This window comes from Cebus imitator, unplaced genomic scaffold, assembly GCF_001604975.1.
Source record: "Cebus imitator isolate Cc_AM_T3 unplaced genomic scaffold, Cebus_imitator-1.0 Scaffold47, whole genome shotgun sequence".
NCBI lineage: Eukaryota > Metazoa > Chordata > Mammalia > Primates > Cebidae > Cebus > Cebus imitator.
Window position 1 is genome coordinate 1,828,396 of NW_016107362.1, and position 20,997 is coordinate 1,849,392.

At 43.6% G+C, this 20,997-nt stretch overlaps 1 protein-coding gene and 2 pseudogenes across 1 annotated transcript in view; 2 read left to right on the forward strand and 1 right to left on the reverse strand.

Annotated features, from left to right (window-relative positions):
* The window catches only part of TBC1D1 (TBC1 domain family member 1), a 241,899-nt gene that overhangs the window by 127,842 nt on the left and 93,060 nt on the right, over nt 1-20,997 (reverse strand). The gene's annotated exons all lie outside the window — the stretch shown is intronic.
* LOC108303416 lies at nt 2,907-10,993 on the forward strand (annotated as a pseudogene).
* Nucleotides 12,563-16,003, forward strand: LOC108303464 (annotated as a pseudogene).

A 20,997-nucleotide genomic window follows, 5' to 3' on the forward strand; every position in this document is an offset into this window, starting at 1 on the left:
AAAAAAAAAAAAAAAAAAAAACCCTCTTCTGCCAACCTATTTGAGTTTATGCTAAAACTCAATTTTGAAAGTATATCTGCATTTTGCGCACAATCAAAACAAGTTTCTTTCTTCACATACTAACAAATGCACAGTAACGTATGACGCTTCTGAAGCATGCATAAGCGAATACTGTTTCATACGTAGCCAGACAATGACATCCCAAGAGAATTAGAAATATTCAGTTCTATAAAAAAAGTCCTTATTTAAACATTTGGGTCAACTTGCTTTTTAAGGATTTAAGGATTGTAAAGGATTATAAATACAATGCAAATGTAATTTTCTTCACGAGGATTTAGGAAAGAGCTCCTGAAGCAATATTTAGAATAAAAAGTCATTTCACTTTACATTTGCTGTTTTGTTTTTCTGTCAACTAGTAAGAAACAAATATTAAATAAATCTGAAGCACTGTGTATTTAAAATTCTAGGCTTTTTTCCTGTTATATGATAGTAACATATTCTAAGACTTCAAAAATATGGCAGGACACGTTGTGTTTTTTTCCCTTGGATGAAATGCTTTCTCGACATAAGGAGTTCAAATGAGCACTTCAAACAAAAAATATGCCACATAATCATTTTCCAGAAGGAACAGATTTGTGGTTTGTTTTTATTGACAAGCAGTTATTTGTATTTGTTGGTCATAAGGTAAGAAGGAAGGGTAAGAAACTACATTAAACCAAGTATTTCCTCACTCTATCTTCCATGCCTTAAATTTCATACAAAACACTTGAGAAAAGATCTTATGAGTGCCTATTATTTAAATCATTTTAAAGAGAAAATACGATCAGATGCTATTTTGATAAGACACATGTAAACATTCATATTATGCAGCAGTTCAGCCTGATAGGACGCGGTTCAATCATGAAGATTTGAATATGCCTCCTACAATACGACATGATTCCCTCTGACTTTAGGAAGCTCACATGTATGTGATTTCTAATACAAGGTGACAGGTGCCAGAACACAAACATGGGTGAATCACTGAATATTCAAGGCACAGAAGGCTGCTCCTGTGCAGAGGTCTGTCCTATTTTGGCTTCACACTGTGGTGAACTCATGCCTCAATGCCTGCTTCATGCCTACAATTAGACAACAGGTCAGATGAATGTGTTATGGCTTCCCACGGAGAGATCAGGTGTCCCTGGCAGCTGGCTGAGGAGGCATCTGGACATAGGTGAAGTGCTAATTACTGCCAGCCCCTGACACAGGGGCCCCTCTTTCATCCCCTCTGCCTTATCTTTCTGTCCTTTGGGTCTTGATCTTTCTTCCCATGTGACACAAAAGTAGTAGTATTCAGCTTCCCTAGTTCTGAAATGGCAAATTGGATGAGCTGTTGGTAGCTTTTAAACCCAACAGAGATAGTCTACACAAACACAAAACCCAGTTTATACTCCAAAATAATTGTTTAAAAGGTTCAATGCAACCTTCTGATGGACCAACACCCTTCTACAAACATTTAAAACTATGATACCACAAAAGAAGCAATCCTATGGCTGTAGGAGCTAAAAGAGGGTGGGAGGAGGTGAGAGAGAAAAAGGAAGGAAGGTAGCACTCTAAAGATACGAAAATATTTTGTAGGTTTTCTAAAATAGGTTTTTGTTTGTTTGTTTGTTTGAGACTGAGATTTCCTCCTGTTGCCCAGGCTGGAGTGCAATGGCACAATCTCGGCTCACCACAATCTCCACCTCCCGGGTTCAAGCGATTATCCTACCTCAGCCTCCCCAGTAGCTGGGACTGCAGGCACCTGCCACCATGCCTGGCTAATTTTTGTATTTTTAGTAGAGACAGGGTTTCACTATGTTGCCCAGGCTGGTCTCAAACTCCTGACCTCGTGATCCACCCGCCTTGGCCTCCCAAAGTCTTGGGATTACTGGCGTGAGCCACTGTGCCCAGCCTAAAATAGTTTTTAAAACTTAAAACGTTGGGTGGCCAGCATAAACATAGATAGAATTCATAGAATCACTGAATATTCAATCTGAATGAGAATGTGTAAATCCTCAAAGTCCAGTCTCCTTCACTGAATGTGTTGAATTCTCAACCCAAATGTGGCTGCACGTGAGAATGGCCAGTATTTTCAAACCCTGATGTCCAGGTCCACCCACCTAAATGAAGCAGCTTGTTTGGAGGTGGGGCCCTCACTCCCACAGTTTTCAAAGTGCCCCGCCCTGGCTGTTCTAATGGGCAGCCAGGGTCCTGAAGCCAGGCTTCATCACCTGTCCTTTGTCACATCCCAGGGAAGGCAGTGCCTCATAGGAAGGCCTCCTCTGCATGCCACCCACAGCACCATCCAACCCAAGTCCATCTCAGTATGGAGGCCCTTGGCAAGTTGTGAACAGCATGAAGGCAGCCAAACTGCACAGATCCCCACCATGCTAACAGCAGAGATGAACAAACTGGTGAGGACAAAAAAGACCGAATCTGTCTAGACAGAGGGAATAAAGCAGCACATAAATGACTAAACAAACAAGGTGGAAAGCCAAGTGCTACGAAGCACTAAGGAGGTTAAGAGGATAGAGAAATGCAAAATCTCAGTACAGAGTGCATTTCAAATAAGTTACTAAAAGTAGACAGGGGCCAAGCGCAGTGGCTCACGCCTGTAAACCCAACACTTTGGGATGCTAAGGCGGGTGGATCACCTAGGGTCAGCAGGTCGAGACCAGCCTGGCCAACATGGTGAAACCCTGTCTCTACTAAAAATACAAAAATTAGCCAAGTGTGGTGGCAGGCCCCTGTAGTCCCAGCTACTTCAAAGGCTGAGACAGGAGAATTGCCTGAACCCGGGAGGCAGAGGTTACGGTGAGCCGATATTGCGGCACTGCATTCCAGTCTGGGCACAGAGCAAGACTCCGTCTCAAAAAATAATAATAATAAATAAATAAAAATAAAAGATAAAAGTAGACAGGATGACAAATATTTACCAAACTCTGCCCTTCTTAAAATAAAACCAGTCACCAGGCGTGGGTGAGGAAAGTCAAGTCCAGGAACTGTAGCTCCTTGCCACTCAAGAAATGTCTTCTCTTTCAGAATATGCCTTGCGCATGTCTTGTCTCAGTGCTTGGCTATTTGGTGAAGTTGCCAGGCCTACTGATTCAAGCCTACGAAAGTGGTGACACTGTTTAGTGAACCACCCTTTGCCAAGAAGAAGGAGGCTTATGACTGGGTATCCAGATGATAACACTTACTCTGTACTCACGGGGACACTCCGATTTCTTTGATTCTATGGAGATGAGCATCAGGATTTTAAGGATGAGCAAAGATGACTAAAGAAGCTTCGTGAAAAAGGGAAACCAAAGAAAGGAGAGGGGAAAAGAGCAGCAAAAAAGAGTGTTGGGCCAGGCGCGGTGGCTCACACCTGTGATCCCAGCACTGGGAGGCCGAGGCAAGCGGATCACAAGGTCAGGAGATCAAGATCATCCTGGTTAACACGGTCAAATCCCGTCTCTACTAAAAATACAAAAAATTAGCTGGGCATGGTGGTGGGCGCCTGTAGTCCCAACTACTCAGGAGGCTGAGGCAGGAGAATCACTTGAACCCAGGAGTGGAGGTTGCAGTGAGCCAAGATCGTACCACTGTACTCTAGCCTGGGCAACAGAGCAAGACTCAGGTCTCAAAAAAAAAATAGTGTTGGTCCCTCAAGAGGGAAAATTTCTTCCTCCATGGGGCAGAGAGAAGAAAACGTATCTACTGTCTTTCCACACACTGGAGGAATGTCATCTTCCCAAATCAAGGTTATGTTGGGAGGTATCATCTCCTTGTTGATGTCTAATCCAGTTAAATGATGACTGGTTTCTTGAACATACTCTATCTAACTGTGCAAATTTATTTTGGCCTTGGCTGTATAATGTAAGGTTTACTTAATTCTCTAATAAAATGAATACATTGAATAAAAACAGTCACCAAAGCCATCTGGGATTCCAAATTGATTCTTTTTTTTTTTCTCCACAAAAAAAGAGATTTAATAAAATTTTTGCTTATATCAAAAATTTTTAACAAGCACAGCCAAACTGTAATTCATGTCTGAATGTCTGCTTGCACCTTATTCCCATGTCCTCTCTGCTCCCTGCTATGTAAAATGAGAAAGAGCTATCATCACATACAATACAAATGGACAAAGAAATGGGACCAAAAAACACGGGTCATTTGCAAAGTATCTACACAGCGCCTCACACACATGGGTCTAATGTGTCACTCGGCGGTGATCTGGCTTCGCCCGAAACGTGGTTTCCTTCCCTGGCACCATGGCATCATGCCTTCTCCACGTCAGTCCCCTGCCATGTCTGCAGCAGGACCAGAGTCCCTCCCCAGTGACTGGGACCGCTGAGGCATCACACGGCCTTTCCCGCTCTCTGGGGTTCACATCAGCTTTGCTTACTTATAAACAGAATCAGCCTCAATGAAAAACACAGCAAAGGAATTTTTGGGGCTTTAGCCAGACCTCCAAGGGTAGGACTTCATTTCTAAGGTAAAAGATAAGGCTTGCCTCCCTCAGAGGAACTAAGGAGAAAAGAAAAGCTCCCTGTCCCAGGCTCAGGCCACAAGCAACATGAAACAGAGAGGTCCCTGAGGAGGCTGCACTGCTGTCTCAAACCAGCCTGGGGAATCACATGCACACCCAGACATAAACACCAGGGAAGGAAAACATTACTGAACACTCACTACTGAAGCCGCAAACAGTCTCGTCTTCCAGATCAAATCATAACCTTAATTCTCACATCACGCGCAATACCCAAAATTCAGGTATAACTAGCCCCAGCTAGCACCTTACAATCTCACTCTGAGTATTTAAACCACAATGAATGAGATCAGCTTATCAGAACTGCAGCAACTACTGAAAAATTCAAGCTTGACTCTTGCATTCTTCCTCTCCCTATCCTTTAAGAGGAAAATAAAGCACACATTTTTATCTCTGGAGCACCCTCCTCTTATGTACACCCTTTTTCCACATCCTGGAGCCGAGCCTCCAATCCAAACCAGCACCAGCAGAGGTGTTGCTAGGCTGAACGGAAAGGTCAATCATTTCATAACCAAGAAGTGGCAAGATGGTTACTGCTGAACAGAAACTTGGAGGAGATGAAGGAGAACACCTTGCTCTCTCCCTCCCACTCCCTGCCAGGGAGCCAGGTCAGACCCTTCTCCTGGGCTGTTAAGATGCTGCTGAGGCGTCCTGCCTTGGCATAAAAGCGCCAATCTCAAAAACCAAGGAAAACAAATATTTATGTTTTACCTCTTTTCAATAATCTACCCTTCTTTTTAAACACAGCAGCAGAATGTACTTTTTTTTTTTTTTTGAGACAAAGTTTTGTTCTTGTTGCCCAGGCTGGAGTGCAGTGGCGTGATCTTGGCTCACCGCAACCTCCACCTCCCCCTCCCAGGTTCAAGCAATTCTCCTGCCTCAGCCTCCCAAGTAGCTGGAATTACAGGCATGCACCACCACAGCTGGTTAATTTTTGTATTTTTAGTAGAGATGGGGTTTCCCCATGTTGGTCAGGCTGGTGTCAAACTCCTGACCTCAGGTGATCCACCCACCTCAGCCTCCCAAAGTGCTGGGATTACAGGCATGAGCCACTGCACCCAGCTAGACTGCACTCTTTAATCACCTTTGGTTTCTAAAAATTAGTTCAATACACATCCACATAAAAGAAAAATAGGGAAACATAAAGTCGCCTATAATCTCTGGAAACATCTACAGTTAACAGTCTGGTTTTTCTCTCGTGTAGTTCTTTGTGTACTTAATGGTAATTTCTTTTACCACTTTTTTTTTTAAATGGGGTCATAGTGTTCTGCGGCTAACTTTTATCAAGGGCATATTTCATTAGAACCCGTATTACAAACATCTTATTCCTTTCTGATAGGCAATTAAGGCATAGATTTCATTAACTGCAAACACTGTGCAAAAAGAAAGTACAAGGTTTCTTTTAAAGACCATCTACCTATCAGTACAGAACAAATAAAAAGTGACAAAAATAATTTCTATAATATCAGCTGGCAATAGATAATGACAAAAAAAAGAAAAGAAATAATAAAGCATTTTGGCAAACGTGTGACGAGTATCCCAACCTTTGCATAAACTGCTAGGACTGCTAGTTGCATTTCAGTGTAAGAAAACTGATGTGGGCAGGTTGAGGGAGGGAGGCAAGTACAAAAATGAGCGCGAGCCCGGGACTGCTTACTAGACCACAGACATCCCCTCTGGAGGGGGCCAGCGATCTGGAGCAGGAACCAAAACACAATAACCTTTAAAAGGGTAGAGGTGAACTCTCGAAGCTGGTCACAACTGCCAAGAGAAAGTCAGCCCTAACTGCTAGACAGCTGAAACCATGATCTGTGATGCTGACAGGCCCCATGGGGAACTCTGTGGCTTGAAATGCTGAAACGAGCTGCAAGAACTGCTTTGGGCACGCTACTGAGCTCTCAGAACCTTGGCTCCTCTTCTATTAGAATGAGGCATTACCAGATACCTTGGAGGGTCATTCAAAATTAAATATTGAATGTGAAAGTTTAGCATAGAGTCTAGCCTATAATGGTGCCCAATAAAAGCTAGCTGTTAGCTTGATGTCTGTAAAGGAAGAAAAGGCCAACTCTTTGTTTTTTTGAGACAGGGTCTTGCTCTGTTGCCCAGGCTGGAGTATAGAGGCATAATCATAGCCTGAACCTCCCAGGCTTGAGCAATTATCCCATTTCAGCCTCCCAAGTCACTGGAACTGCAGGCACATGCCACCATTCCTGGCTAGCTTTTTTGTTTTTTGTAGAGATGGGTTTTCACCATGTTGTCCAAGCTGGTCTTAAACACGTGGGCTCAAAGGATCCTCCCACCTCAGCCTCCCAAAGTGCTGGGATTACAGGCATGAGCCACCACACCTGACTGCCAACTTTATTAAAATAACAGTACTTAGAGGCAGCAAGCTTGCTATTATCCCATCTACCTTTCAGTACAGAATGAATAAGAAATGACAAAAATAATTTCTATAATATCAGCCAGTGATAGATAATGCCAATCATGTTCAAACCTTTGACCAAATTTCCAAACACCCTGTAGGCAACAAAACTCTCCATCTCACCCCAACCCCAACCTTCCAGCAATCTCAAATATATGAATATGAATGTTCTGATGAAAATGGGGCCGAGGAAGCAGAGCAGGCCCTCCTCCTTCCTTCTGCCAGCCCTAAACATCATAAACACCCACAGAAACAGAGTGTAAAAACCACTACCTTACAAAACACACAAAGTCTGTGAGTGCTATCAAAAGACACAATAACGACCAATTTAGTTATAGATCTAATTGTATTTTATTCACGATTCATAAATCAGGGCAGATTCCACTCTACAAAATTGAATGAACGCTCCCACCAGCAATGGCAGAACAGTAGGTACTGTAAGATGAAAACAAAGAAACGGAATAGAAAAAGCTGACTGGTTAACATCGGGTTACTTTAGGCTACTTTTCTGTAAGGGCTAAATAAAACAGAAGGGACTTCCTTGCTACACTGACTCAGATAGACTGGAATCTCCCGTTTTCAGGAAAAACTGGTCTGTTCTGGGATCCATCTGCTTTCTTACATCACCTTTAGCATGAGTGACTCCATTTTGGTTTGGTATGTTAGGATGGGGCTCAGTACAGGAGTTCAGCCTAAAACAATGGCCTCCCGTAATTTTTAACAGTGTCAAGCAGTTTTTATGGCACATCAGGGCAGCCCCCTAAGCCTCAGAGCACAAAACACCTAAATACTCCAAGGTCAGCTCCAAGAGAGTAGGATTACTGTCTATCTTGCTACTTACGTAGGAAGAAGTGCCTAGTATACCGTCTGGCATACTGCAAGTATTCAATAAGTCTGCTCAATGTATAAATGATTGCAATGCAAAATAATTTAATGACTTCAAAGTTTTTAAGTAATGAGAAAGACATATTTCAAATAGGTCTTGGAAGAGAAAACCGCCATAAATCTGTAAATCTCCAACACAATGCCTGAGCATAGTGGGCATGCAATAAATATTTGCATAAATATTTCTTGAAGAACTGCTTATGAAGTTCTGAAAAAGAGGATGACGAAGTAAAAAGATAAGGCCAGACCCGCTTAATTTGCAGAAGAAACAGATGCTGTAACAATAGTAAACCAGAAACACAGGGAGTAAGTCCTTTTGTATTATACGATTATTCTAGACAGCTGAAGACTTTGTATCTAGCTATTTTTATTTTAAATATTTTTGGATGGGAACTGTTTAGTATATATACTTTTTCAAAGGCTGCAGAGAATCTAGTTTAACCCTTTCTTTTCTATGATAAGTATATATTACAATGCCCGCAGGAGTGACTGAGGTTTTGTTAAATTGCGTGCTGCTGACTATATGGGATCAGTCTTCAGTGAGAAACAGCATCTCAATTACATATCCCACAATCCTGAACGAATGCAGGCTTGCTTTCTCTCTAACACACGCCAGGGGCTGCAGCAGAGATTCTTCAACTTTTTGTGCCACAGACTCCTCTCACAGCCTGGTGAAGCCTATGGACCCTTCAGAATAAACTTCTCAAATGCACAAATTAGAATGCAAGGGATGGGCTGCACACGGCAGCTCATGCCTGTAATCCCAGCACTTTGGGAGACCAAGGTGGGCAGATCACAAGGCCAAGAGGTTGAGACCATCCTGGCCAACATGGTGAAGGCCTATGTCTGCTAAAAATACAAAAATTAGCTTGGTGTGGTGGCGCACGCCTGTAGTCCCAGCTACTTGGGAGGCTGAGGCAGGAGAATTGCTTGAACCCAGGAGGCAGAGGTTGCAATGAGCTGAGATCGTACCACTGCACTCCAGCCTGGGTGGCAAAAGGACTCAATTATGTTGAAAGGGAATTATCCAAATAATTATGATATAGTACTAAGTGTTTATTACCATATTTAACAAGATCAAGTGGCAAGTCAATAACTTATTGTAACTCAAAGTAATGATGAGCACATATAGTATTTGAGACATGTATAAAACTGTAGTGCATATGGAAATAACTGATGTGATACAGTGATATAAAAAGAAATATTTGGTCTTGACACAAGAGCATCTAAAACCCTTGGAATTTCCTGAGAGAAGCGTGTAATATTAGGAATGCCTAATAATAAGCCCCTATCAACTGTCCCTGAGTTTATGCTAATGAGGTGACTCTGGTTGGGCCCCACATAGCTCTAGGATTGTCACTGGTTGCCAGAGGAACCAACTTTGTGATTAGAGGGTTGGGATTTTCACCCTACTCCCAATCCCTATGTCCTGGAAGGGGAGAAAAGTGAATTAGTCACCAATGGCCCATGATTTAATCCATTATGGCCACATATTGGAACTTCCCTAAAAACCCTTAAATGGTGGGATTCAGAGAGCTCCTGGGTTGATGAACATATCGAGGTATTGCAGCATGGCAGCCCCAAAGAGGGCACGGAAGCTTCACACACCCCCAAGGCCCCTCCCATACCTTCTCTATAATAAACCAGTAAATGTCAGTAAAAAGGGTTTGAAGTCCTGTGGGCCATTCTAGCAAATGACTGACCCTGAGCAGGCAACTGTGGGAACCCGATTTATAGCAGGTCAGGGGGTGTCTTGGGCAGTCTTGTGAGACTGAGCCCTTACTTGTGGGGTCTGTGCTAACTCCAGATAGTCAGTATAAGAATTTAACTTAATCACTGGAGACCCAGCTGGTGACCAGAGAATGGGAGAACTGGTTGTTGGCGTGGGAAAACTCTGACACATCTGATGTCGGGAGTGTTTCGAGTAGAAACAGGTCATACTGCTTTGATTTTATTGATGTTATAGTCACAGGAACTGCTACAGGCTGAGTATCCCTAGTCCAAAAATCCAAAATCGAAATGCTCCAAAATTTGAAACATTTTCAGCACCAACATGACACTCAAAGGAAATGCTCATTGGGGCATTTTGGATTTTCAGATTTGGGATGCTTAATTGGAAAGTACAATGCAAATATTCCAAAGTCCAAAATCTACAACACTAAGCATTTCAAATAAGGGATATTCCATCTGTAATGCTACTGGGTTTGCTGATTACATTCCTAACAGAAGGAAAATATTAGATTTTCAGTTACCGATTAGTGAAAATAAAGATATAATTTTTTCCCCATCCAAGTTCATGTACCTACCACCCCCCCACACACCGACTTCCATCCTGTGACCTCAGATTAAGGACCCTTGAACTAAAGGAAGTCCAGGGAAGGGGAAGCATGAGCTACATCTCAAAAATACAATCACCACCACCACGAGTCATCTCTTGAGACCATGGTGCATATGTACTGCATGTATGAATAATGCAATAAAGCCAGCCCCATCATTCCAGTGAAAAGAAATCCACCTGAAAATGAGAAAGCCTCGCCAGAAGCTACAGCCATCAAAGCCTACCAACAGAAATTAAAATCCACATGAAGAGCAAATTCTAATGGGGCAAAACTCAAGTGTCCACTAGTTAGAATGGAATTAATTTCTACACAATATAAATTCTTCATCAATACCAGCACATTACAATCTTTTCAAATGTTACAAGTACTCAATTTTAGTCTGTGATTTACTGCCTAGCTAGTCCTCGGAACACAACAACTCAGTCCAGTACAGACACAGATGGAAAAGCATCTTCAACCATCAACTTGATATTATCACTGCCAATGGGAAAACAAGATAAGCATACCCAGCAAATACCTTTGATACCTCATTTTAAGAAACTGCAGCTCACATCCGACACCCACGGCAGCCAGGTGGGCAAGGCTTTCCTCTGGAATGTCTTTCACTGACTCTCCTCTGGTGTGTGCAGATTCTTCCAGATCCAGCCCAAATGTCTCCCCCTTTCCCTTTCCACACAGGCCTGCTCTCCCGGTCCAGAGGGCACCTGGTTTTCTGCTGTGACACCCACCACAGCCCCGAGTCCTTCCCCTACACCAGACGCTGGGGGCAGGATACGGTTGGATTTGTTTCTGTGAACCCTGCAGGCCTACATCAGAGTATTTGCTTAACACACCCATTTTAATATGTGAGGCAGTTTCTGTTTCTCTAAAAGTGTAAAATGCATAATGTAACACTAATTCACTTCAATTAAATATATTTACTTGAAAATAACCCAAAGTACTGTAGGTAAACTGTATTGGTTAAAAATGAAAGAAACAAATAAAACCTGTCATTTTTTTTTTTGAGTCTTACTTGCCCAGTCTTGCTGACCCAGGTTGCATTTCTGACACCTTCACTTGAACACAGCCATTTAAGTTAATATAGTATCTTAGGCATCAATACCACTTATCAACGCCCACTGTGTGCCAGAGGCTGTGCTTTCCTTTGATTATTATCTCAATTAATCCTCACACAAATACTCTGAGGAAGACACCCCGTTCCCATTTTACAGAATGCAGACTATCAGGACAGAAACTGTGCTGGGCACTGGGCTGAACAGTGGGGACAGACAAGTAACATGATTTAGAAAACAAGGCAACAGAGGCAAGGAAACTGACAAGGTGGACAGAGGGGAGGTAAGAAGGGGACGTGTGGAGGAAACTGCCTCAGGGCGAGGAGGCCTGGTGGGTCAGGGTAGGCAGGCAAGGAGGGAGGTGCGGAGTAGGCACTCCAGCCCAGGACAGCCCGACCCGGCTGCCAGCAAACAGCTGAGACTCAGACAGCTGAGGCCTGAGAGAAGAGGACTCGTCCAGGTTTGCATTTCCAACGTATCGCCAGGGCTGCGGGGGAGAGAATGGGCTTGATGGACAAAACAGCAGAGGAAGGGTGCCAGGCAAGAGGATGAAATGGCGATGGCTCATCCACCTAGCTTCGTCCCCACAGAGACAGTGGCTGGAGGCAAGGGCCTTGCAACCCAGTGCCTGGCACTGTCCCTCACAGCCAGAGTGAATATATCGCTGATGAGGGAACAGACAGGGAACTGGGGAGAGAGAAGGGAAGATCTCACCTAGGGTAGTGGCAATACAAACAGAGAGGAGAGGATGAAGTTAAGAACCATCTAGAAGGTAAAGCTGGCAAGAAGTGGTAACTGACTGGATGTGACAGGTGAGTGTTGAGGGCAGGGAAAGGTGGGAGGGCCCAGTGGTTAGACAGCAGAACCACTGTGACGAAAAAAAAAAAAAAAATCCAGGAATCTGAATACAAATTACAACTCAGCATTTCCTCACATGGGTTTTCTCTTCTCAAGGACGTCTTACTCCTGAACAAAAAGTGCAAGCTGTGTAGATAGTGAAACCAGGGTGTGCTGAAGCCCACAAAATAATCCCCTCACCCATCCACCCGCAGTCTACTCCAGCATTCTGGCAAAAAAAATCTCATTTAAAAAAACGAAGCACGGCCAGGCGCAGTGGCTCACACCTATAATCCCAGCACTTTGGGAGGCCAAAGCAGGTGGATCACCTGAGGTCAGGAGTTCGAGACTGGCCTGGCTAACATGGTGAAACCCTGTCTCTACTAAAAATACAAAATTAGCCAGGCGTGGTGGCACACACCTGTAATACCAGCTGCTTAGGAGATTGAGATAGGAGAATCACTTGAACCCGGGAGGCAGAGGTTGTGTTGAGCCGAGATTGCACCATTGCACTTCAGACTGGGCAACAAGAGGGAAACACCATCTCAAAAAACAAACAAGCAAACAAAAAACAAAGTAAATGTATGTGAACAGCTGTTACTTCTTCTACTTATTTACGGCAAAAGGGATAGAATTTTAAATAGTGCTTACTAATAAAACAGATCTGGAAGGGGCCACTTGTGGCGATCTCTGGGTAGGAATATGTATTTCGGCTTAACAGTATGTTATTTTTCATATATATGCATTTTTGTAATCATAAAAGGTAATTTTAATATGTTTTAAAGTACATTTTTCTTAAACTTTAGTCTTTTCAAAGTTACCATCTACTGCTACTAGGTAAAAACTTCTAGGGGCAAAATCATTTGGAAAGAAGAAAAAGATCTTCATCTTAGGATAAACTCTTTTAATGTACAAGTGAAATGGCATACAGTTCTAAGTGCCCCCAAACGCTTCACTATCTAACACACAGAAGCCTTTAAGTCAGGAAGCACAATACTGTATAAAAACAAACTTCAGAATAAACCCCGGAAACCAAAAACTTCAGATGGCAGTTTAAAAGCAATATTCAAAAGTCTGCCCCTGCCTTTGCATAGATAATTACCTAAGAAGAAAATGTGTAGCTTAAATTAAAATTGTGATAATACTAAGCACTGGTCTGTTTTTTCGAAGCTAACAGTTCAAGCTTGAGTTCAGATAAACCATTAGCCTGTTAACCAGATAAATACTCTTGTTCCTTCTTAGGAATTGCAGTGAAATGAATGTGATTCAAATTATTACATATGTGGACATAGTATAGAATCACCTCAACGGCACCAAAATTAATTTTTTAAAAATCAAAGTCATTTACAGCATAGGCTATGCCTCAAACAGACAGTGCCTTTGTTCAAATCATTAAAAGCTAAACTCCTGTTCTGCCCCTCACAGACAAAAACCCACAGGTGGCAGATTTTGCAAGACAAGTGTGGGGTGGATCTCAGTCCTTGCTTGTGCCACCGGCTGAGTGCCTTTGTGCAGCATGCAACTTGCACAAACACTCGGTGCAGCCCCGCCACAGCCCTGTCTTCATCTCTGAGGTCCATGGTCACTTCAAATGAACAGAAATTTACACATTTCCAAATGAATAGAAAATTACACTGATTCATGAGGGCCAGTCTCAATTATAGGAAAGGGCTCTGAGCATGTGTTCTAACTATCAATTATTCACAATTTTAAAATATGCCAGACTAGCTTTACAGCACTAACTGCATTTTTGAGTAAAACTTATCACATGTGCTCAACAGCCCAGAACTTCATCCAGAGCAGTGGTAGAAACAGGTTTCCCTCTCGCACAGCTAGACTCACCAAGTAACCACTCCTTTTCTTCAACTTTGGTCAACAGGCAAATCAGAATTTTTGCAAGTAATGGATGCTAGTTAAAAGCTGTCTAATCTATTTTACACTTTATATATTTTAGACTGCACACAATACCAAATGTAACAATAACAACACTATTCATTGCTCCTTGGCATTCTTGGAGTTATGAATGTTAGATAACTTCAATATATGTTTATAAAACTCAGCCTGTTAATTTTAAAACCCTGGGCGGCTGGCCAGAAGACCAGAAACCCAGCAACTGAAGCCGCATGGCCAAGCCTTGCGGCGGGTGCCTGAGCAGGGAGGCCCGCACCCAGCTACATGTCTTCAGGCAAGGTCTTTCCCAAGAAGCTGAGGAATTCCTCGACAGGTTCTTGCCACAGAAAATCATATACCTGCATCAGCCCTTGCAAAAGGATTCCCTTATTTTAGCTACCTGACCACCCTCTGGGTCCCACTGGACACCCCCATCCCCTAACCCCCACCCAAGGATGATAAGGTGGAAACAGAGAAGCAGGAGAAGTCGTCCCTGAGTGTGGATTCATCCCTGGGAATGAGAAAGCCTGCTTGCCCTGATTAAGCCAGAAGTCTGGATTCTCCAAAAGAAAAGCATTCTGGTGATCACATGGATCCAGCATCTGACCCCTAAGACTGAAGATGGAAATGATTTGGGGTAGCAACCCAGGAGAAGGTGCTGAACAGGGTGAATCCAGTTAAGACCAAACTGGAAGCCTTCCAGACACCATTTCCAAATGCTTCTCAGAACATGGGGATGCAGTGGCCAAGGCCCCCAAGGGGACCCACGTAATGGATTACCCGGCATTAGTGCAAAAGTGAGATAAGACGGCCTATTGGGAAGTCAAGGCTGTGCTGGGTCTGAAGGCCTTCTATGCTGAGCTTTATCATCTAATCAGCACCAACCTGGAGAAAACCACAACCCAACGGGTGAAGAGAAACCATCTGTGTACTGAGCCAGGGATAGAAGGAAAATAAATGAGCTATACTTTGTGGGGGAGGAAAAAAAGAAAACCTCAGGTTGTATACTAGCATTTGATACCTAAAAAGCAAAACTGACGGGCAAATATTTTCTTCCTGCTTTTACAGATGAAGGAAATCCAAGAAATACTACACAGGACAAGAATGAAACAGTACGAAGTTGCACAGACTACGAAGTTTCCAAGTCTTAATTGGTAGCCAGTGCCTAGCCCTCTGCGACATTTCTCTTTCCACCTTTATCTGTCCAGGCTCCTTGCATATGAGGAAGAAAATCTCAGCTCCTCTTAGCAGCCATCGCTCCAGGTCAGTTTCCCCAGGGCTGCTGTATCAGTACTGAAGGGAATGAACTGCAGTGCTCTTAAAATCACTTCTAGTTCCAAATTCTACTATTCTAAATAAATTGGCTAATAGGTTGAAAATACAAAAAAAAATAAACAAAAAAAGACCCACAAACAAAGCAAAAAAAAAAAGTCAACATCAAGAACATAGTGATACAGGTTAAGTATTATATATAAGTGGTAAACACACACAAACACACACACACACACACACACACACGCGCGCGCACACACACAGAAGCCCTCAGTTGGTAAGCACCCATGGGGTAGACCTAGCTTGCCAAAAGTTCATGTGAAAAAGATTTAAGGATTGTAATTGACTGTAAGCCCAGGATAAGCCAGCAGAATGGCCTGGGGAACAAGACAATGAAAAGGAACAAAAAGCCTAGGGTATTAGGAGAAATGTCATCCTCGCATTAAGAGAGGGGTCACAGCCTCACCCTCCTTCTTGCTGATCAGGTCACACAGAAAGTTTCATTTTTGGTTTTAGGACACCTTAAAAGCAGCAGCAACAAGGGAGATAAAATGCATGAAGAGAGGCTGGGGGAAGGAACTAAAACGCCTTTGGCTTGGGAAGGGGAGACAGGGCAGCTGCCTTTACAAATCTGTCGCTGGGAAGAGGTGTTAGCTCCACTCTTCTCATAAATGAGAAAGAAAGAGGCCAGGCGTGGTGGTTCACATCTGTAGTCTCAGCACTTTGGGAGGCTGAGGCGGGTGGATGCTTGAACCCAGGAGATCAGGACCAGCCTGGGCAACACAGTGGTGCACACCTGTAGTATCAGCTATTTAGGAGGCTAAGGCAGGAGAATCACTTGAACCCACAAGTTCAAGGCTGCAGTGAGACTGGACCACTGCACTTCATCCGGGTGACAGAGCAAGACCCCATCTGAAAAAAAAAAAAAAAAAAAAAAAAAAGAAAAGAAAAGAAAGATTTCTACTTCGATTATAAAAACCTTTCTTTCAACTAGAGCTCATTCGAATGGTAGAGACTTCTTGAGGAGTCAGGCATCCCTTACAAAGGTTCGAGCACCACAGTCGAGGGCTTTCGGGCTTTATTAATAAAGACAGGCATTGAGAACCTGCCTCCACCTTCCAGGGCCTCCAGAGCAGGTTCCCTTCAGGCAGGATTTGAAAGCAGTTTTCTCTCCCCCTTCAGGCCTCTCAGCCTCTGGGGGGTAGAGAGGAGTGCTGACTTCATTTTCACAAGATCAGATATTTTACAATCAGGGACATTTCTGCAGAATCAACACCAAAGTCAAGTTTGACAGATAAGGACTGGCTTCCCCAGCCAAGAGCTGCTGCTGGGAATGTGCTCAAAGCTTTGTTATGGCCTCGACAGTGGCTCACACCCTTAATCCCAGCACTTTGGGAGGCCAAGGTGGGTGGATCACCTGAGGTCAGGAGTTTGAAACCAGCCTGGCCAACATGGTTTAACTTCTTCTCTACTAAAAATACAAAAATTAGCCAGGTGTGGTGCCAGGCACCTGTAATCCCAGCTACGTGGGAGGCTGAGGCACAAGAATTGCTGGAACCCAGAAGGCGAAGGTTGCAGTGAGCCAAGATGGTGCCACTGCAATCGCTGGGGAACACAGCGAGACTCTTGTCTCCAAAATAAAATAGAGATCAGCCTTAAGGGGAGGCGCAGGGTAATAAAATCTTACTAATGTAATTCTCTCCTTTAGGATGTATTTAGTAAAATCTTTCGTTTCACACACAGCTTAAAAAAGATTCTTTATAGTGTTCTGATTTTCTCTCTTTCTCTCTCTCTCTCTCTCTCTCTCTCTCTCTCTCTGTGTGTGTGTGTGTGTGTGTGTGTGCGTGCGCGCATGTGTCTGGATAGCATCTACTCTCCAAAAACTAAAAAAGATTATTTCTTTCTCTACTTCTGTACATTTCCAGCTCTGAATTTCTAAACTTGGCTCACATTTACAATCACCTATTTAGAGAATTGCCAGGCCAGGAGCGGTAGCTCACACCTGTAATCCCAGTACTTTGGGAGGCTGAGGTGAGCAGATCACCTGAGGTCAGAAGTTCAAGACAGGTCTGGCTATAACATAGTGAAACCCTGCCTCTACTAAAAATACAAAACTAGCTGTGTGTGGTGGTGCACACATGTAATCCCAGCTACTTGGGAGGCTAAGGCCAGGAGGATTACTTGAACCCAGGAGGCAGAGGTTGCAGTGAGCTGAGATCATGTCACTGTACTCCAGCCTGGGTGACAGAGTAAGACTTCATCTGTGGAAAAAAAAAAAAAAAAAAAAAAGAATCACCAGATTTCAAGTCCTTGACCTTAAAATACCCACATCAAGCTCATTCTCTTTTCCTTAAATAGACCTTTCTTCCTACTTGTTTCCAAAATGCCTTCTAGGTAACCAGGCTCAAAACCTGGACAGTGGCTTCTGCTCTTCTTTCTCCTCGCTCCCTCTTTCCCTCCGCTGTCTGGATGTATATTCTCTCACCATGAGCCCAAAACCTCAAGCGCTGATCCGGGCCTGCACTTGCTTCTGCCAGACCCCAGCAAGACCTCCCCTCTGGGGCCCTGCCTCTGGCATTTCCCTACATCCACCCCGCTCTCCACCAAAGCCTGATCTTCTGGAAACACAGGTCTGATGGGGTCAGCCTCCTGCTCACAAAATTCCTAGAGCGCCTCTGCAATCTCTACTAGAACAAACACGGTCCTGCTAACCCTCAGGTCCCCCACCAATGGGGCTCCACTCAATTCTTCCTGCCTTATTTCACCTGGCTTCTCTGCGAGTTCCCTTTGTACCAAACAAGTTTCGAACACCTCCTGAGCCTCTGTCCATTTGGGTTTCCACCTCCGTGCCTTTGCTCGGAGGTGGAATATTCTACAATATTCTTTGTCAACCCCTGGATGGGACCTTTGAATCACTCACTCAACCTGTTCACTTTCAGGATCATGAAATGCAGCCACACGAGGCTGGAATGGCTGGCATCTGGTCAGAGAGCCAGGCTACACAGAACTGGACCTCCCCAGTAAGGACTGGTGTTTTAGGTCACACCAGGTCCCTATGATTTGCTTATAATTAGAATAAAATCATCTAGTGTGAAATTTCCTTATTAGGCTAAAACCTCTAAGCCCACCAAATTTAAAAAAAAAGAGAGAGACAGAACAGCCAGCACAGACATTTCTAGGGACTCACAGGGATTCTCCGAAACTCACAAGCCTTCCCAGCTCTGCATACTCATGTGCAGCAGCAGGTGCTAGGTGAGTGTCAAGGGCTGTGCTGCCCACCCTGGGGTCTTCATGCGGTGCTTCACGAGGGGTAAAGTCACCCTCTGCCCCACAGTGACAGGCCAGGTGGGCTCTACTGCCTCCATCTATTCAGTCAGGATTAGCACAGAAACTTGTTAGAGCCCCCAAATCAGCGGAGAGGTACTCCAGGGCACTGCAGACCTTTCCTAACGCCGACACCCAAGCCAAATCTCTGGTACCCAGAAAAATAAAATGATGTTTTTGAGAAGGACAATATCCAAGCTAACAGTGTACAATCGGTTCTAACTATCCCTGATCAAAATTAACAGTGAGATTGCAAAGGGGGATTTACTACATTTGGGAAATTATTACCTCTATATACCAAGGTTTACAGTTCCCCACCGGCTTTCCGGTAGGCTGACCATGTGGCTGCCTTCACTGCCTTCCCTGTCTTCCCCTCTGAGGTCAGAAGCTGGGTCTCTCTCATCCCAGCAGTTGTGACTCAAGTGCCTGCCAGAATAAAGGCACAAGAAATAGATTGTGATCAACACTGAGCTGGAAGCAGCCAGATTTCTTGACCAAGAATGTCTGGAAACACCACACGACTCCCCCAGATGGTGTAGTTATTGCAAAACAAATACAGAGTTGTGTGGTCTGGTGGTCTACTACATCAAGCTCTTTCCTTGGGGAAAAATATCCAGAGACCGCAATCTCAGCTAATTGACAAAAATCAAACTCTGGTATGATGTTCTTTCAGTTACACCAAAATCGGATGGCACAGACTTGAAGGGCTGCTTTTACTGAAGCAGTAGTGTCATGGAAATCCCTATGTATTTATTACATTCACTAATTTCTGGAAATGGAAGTAGAATCCCTTCCCTTCCCTTCTCCTAGAAATTCAGGAATATAGCCTTTTCTGGAACCATAAGAAGATTTTGGTCTTGAATGTATTAGCAATATTTCATGCTTATTATACAATTAATTTGTTAATAATCAGTACACAAGGGGCCACAAACTCCTTACTCATAAGCGGGCTTTTGGTTTGTGTTTCTGAAGTCAAATTTTACAAGCTTTAATACAGGGGTGTCCAATCTTTCGGCTTTCTTGGGCCACACTGGAAGAATTGTCTTGGCCCACACATAAAATACGCTAACACTAATGACAGTTGATTAGCTTTAAAACAAAAACCATATAATGTTTTAAGAAAGTTTACGAATCTGTGTTGGGCTACATTCAAAGCCATCCTGGGCTACATGTAGCCACAGGCCGTGGATTGGACAAGCTTGCTCTCATATTTTAAACTTGGAAACGTATTTTTTTTAAAAGCCGAACACAATGGAGACTGTCACAAAAGACCGGTGTAAATGTCTCTAAGCAAATAAGTCTCAAATATCTGACAGTTTATTTCCACCTAATGACTGGTTTCCTTTGGGCCCACCCTGTAAAAAGAACTTCCGCAAAATACCATTTGGCTAATTCTCTGCCTTGGGCAGTCCTACAATTATAAACTCTGCTAAACAAATAAACTTCCTTCCTATTTTTAAAGTGTTCCAAAATTGGAGACTCTATGTCTTTGGTTGGCAAACTATTTTCTAGAGTCTAACAGCCTTAGCCGTGAAGAAATTCTTCACAGCATTTTGAGAGATGAAAAAGACCAGACACTGTCAAGGAGTCCCTCCCTACACCTATTTCAGGGAAGCGGAACTAAAGGCACAGAGTTGCGACCTTGGGCAAGGTCGCACAGGCTGCTGTGGCAGAAGCCAATGTCATCCTCTCTCCCCCAGTTTCTCTTTAACTGATCTAAGTTACTGTGGCCTGAAGAAAGCAGTTTGCTCTTGTTCTGTACTAGGAACCAAGGTTTATGTTTAATTTATGCAGAATGTGCTAGAACAACAGAAAGAATCTAAATATTAGTGTTGGCGAAAAGAATCAAACTCCGTAAAACATTTAGAGAGATTTATGCTGAGCCAGATGTGGGGACCACGGCCCACGACACAACTCCAGGAGGTCCTGAGAACATGTGCCCAAGGTGGCTGGGCTATAGCTTGGTTTTATACATTTTAGGGAGACATAGACATTGGTTGGGTCAGGAAAGGGGAGACAACTTGAAGGTGGAGGGGGGTCCAAGTCACAGGTGGATTCAAAACTTTGCTGAATGGCAATTAGCTGCAAGAGTTATTATCTAAAGATCTAGAATCAATAGAAGTAAGTGTGTAGGTTAAGGGCATAACCTGGGTAAAGACCAAAGCTTTTCTCATGCAGATGAGGCCTCCAGGTAGCAGGCTTCAGAGCTCTTGTCAGATCTAACAAAAAATGTGCCAGACGCTTAGTTAATTCTCTCATGAATCTGGGAAAAGATCTGTAAAGAGAAGGGGATTCTTTAGAGAATGTAGATTTTCGGTATTCCACATTTGGGTCCTCTTCTACAATCTTCGTGGAAGCTTTCTCTCTCTCATCTTTTTCTCTCTCCTTTTCCTCTTTCTCTGCCTAAATAAATCACTTTCTGCA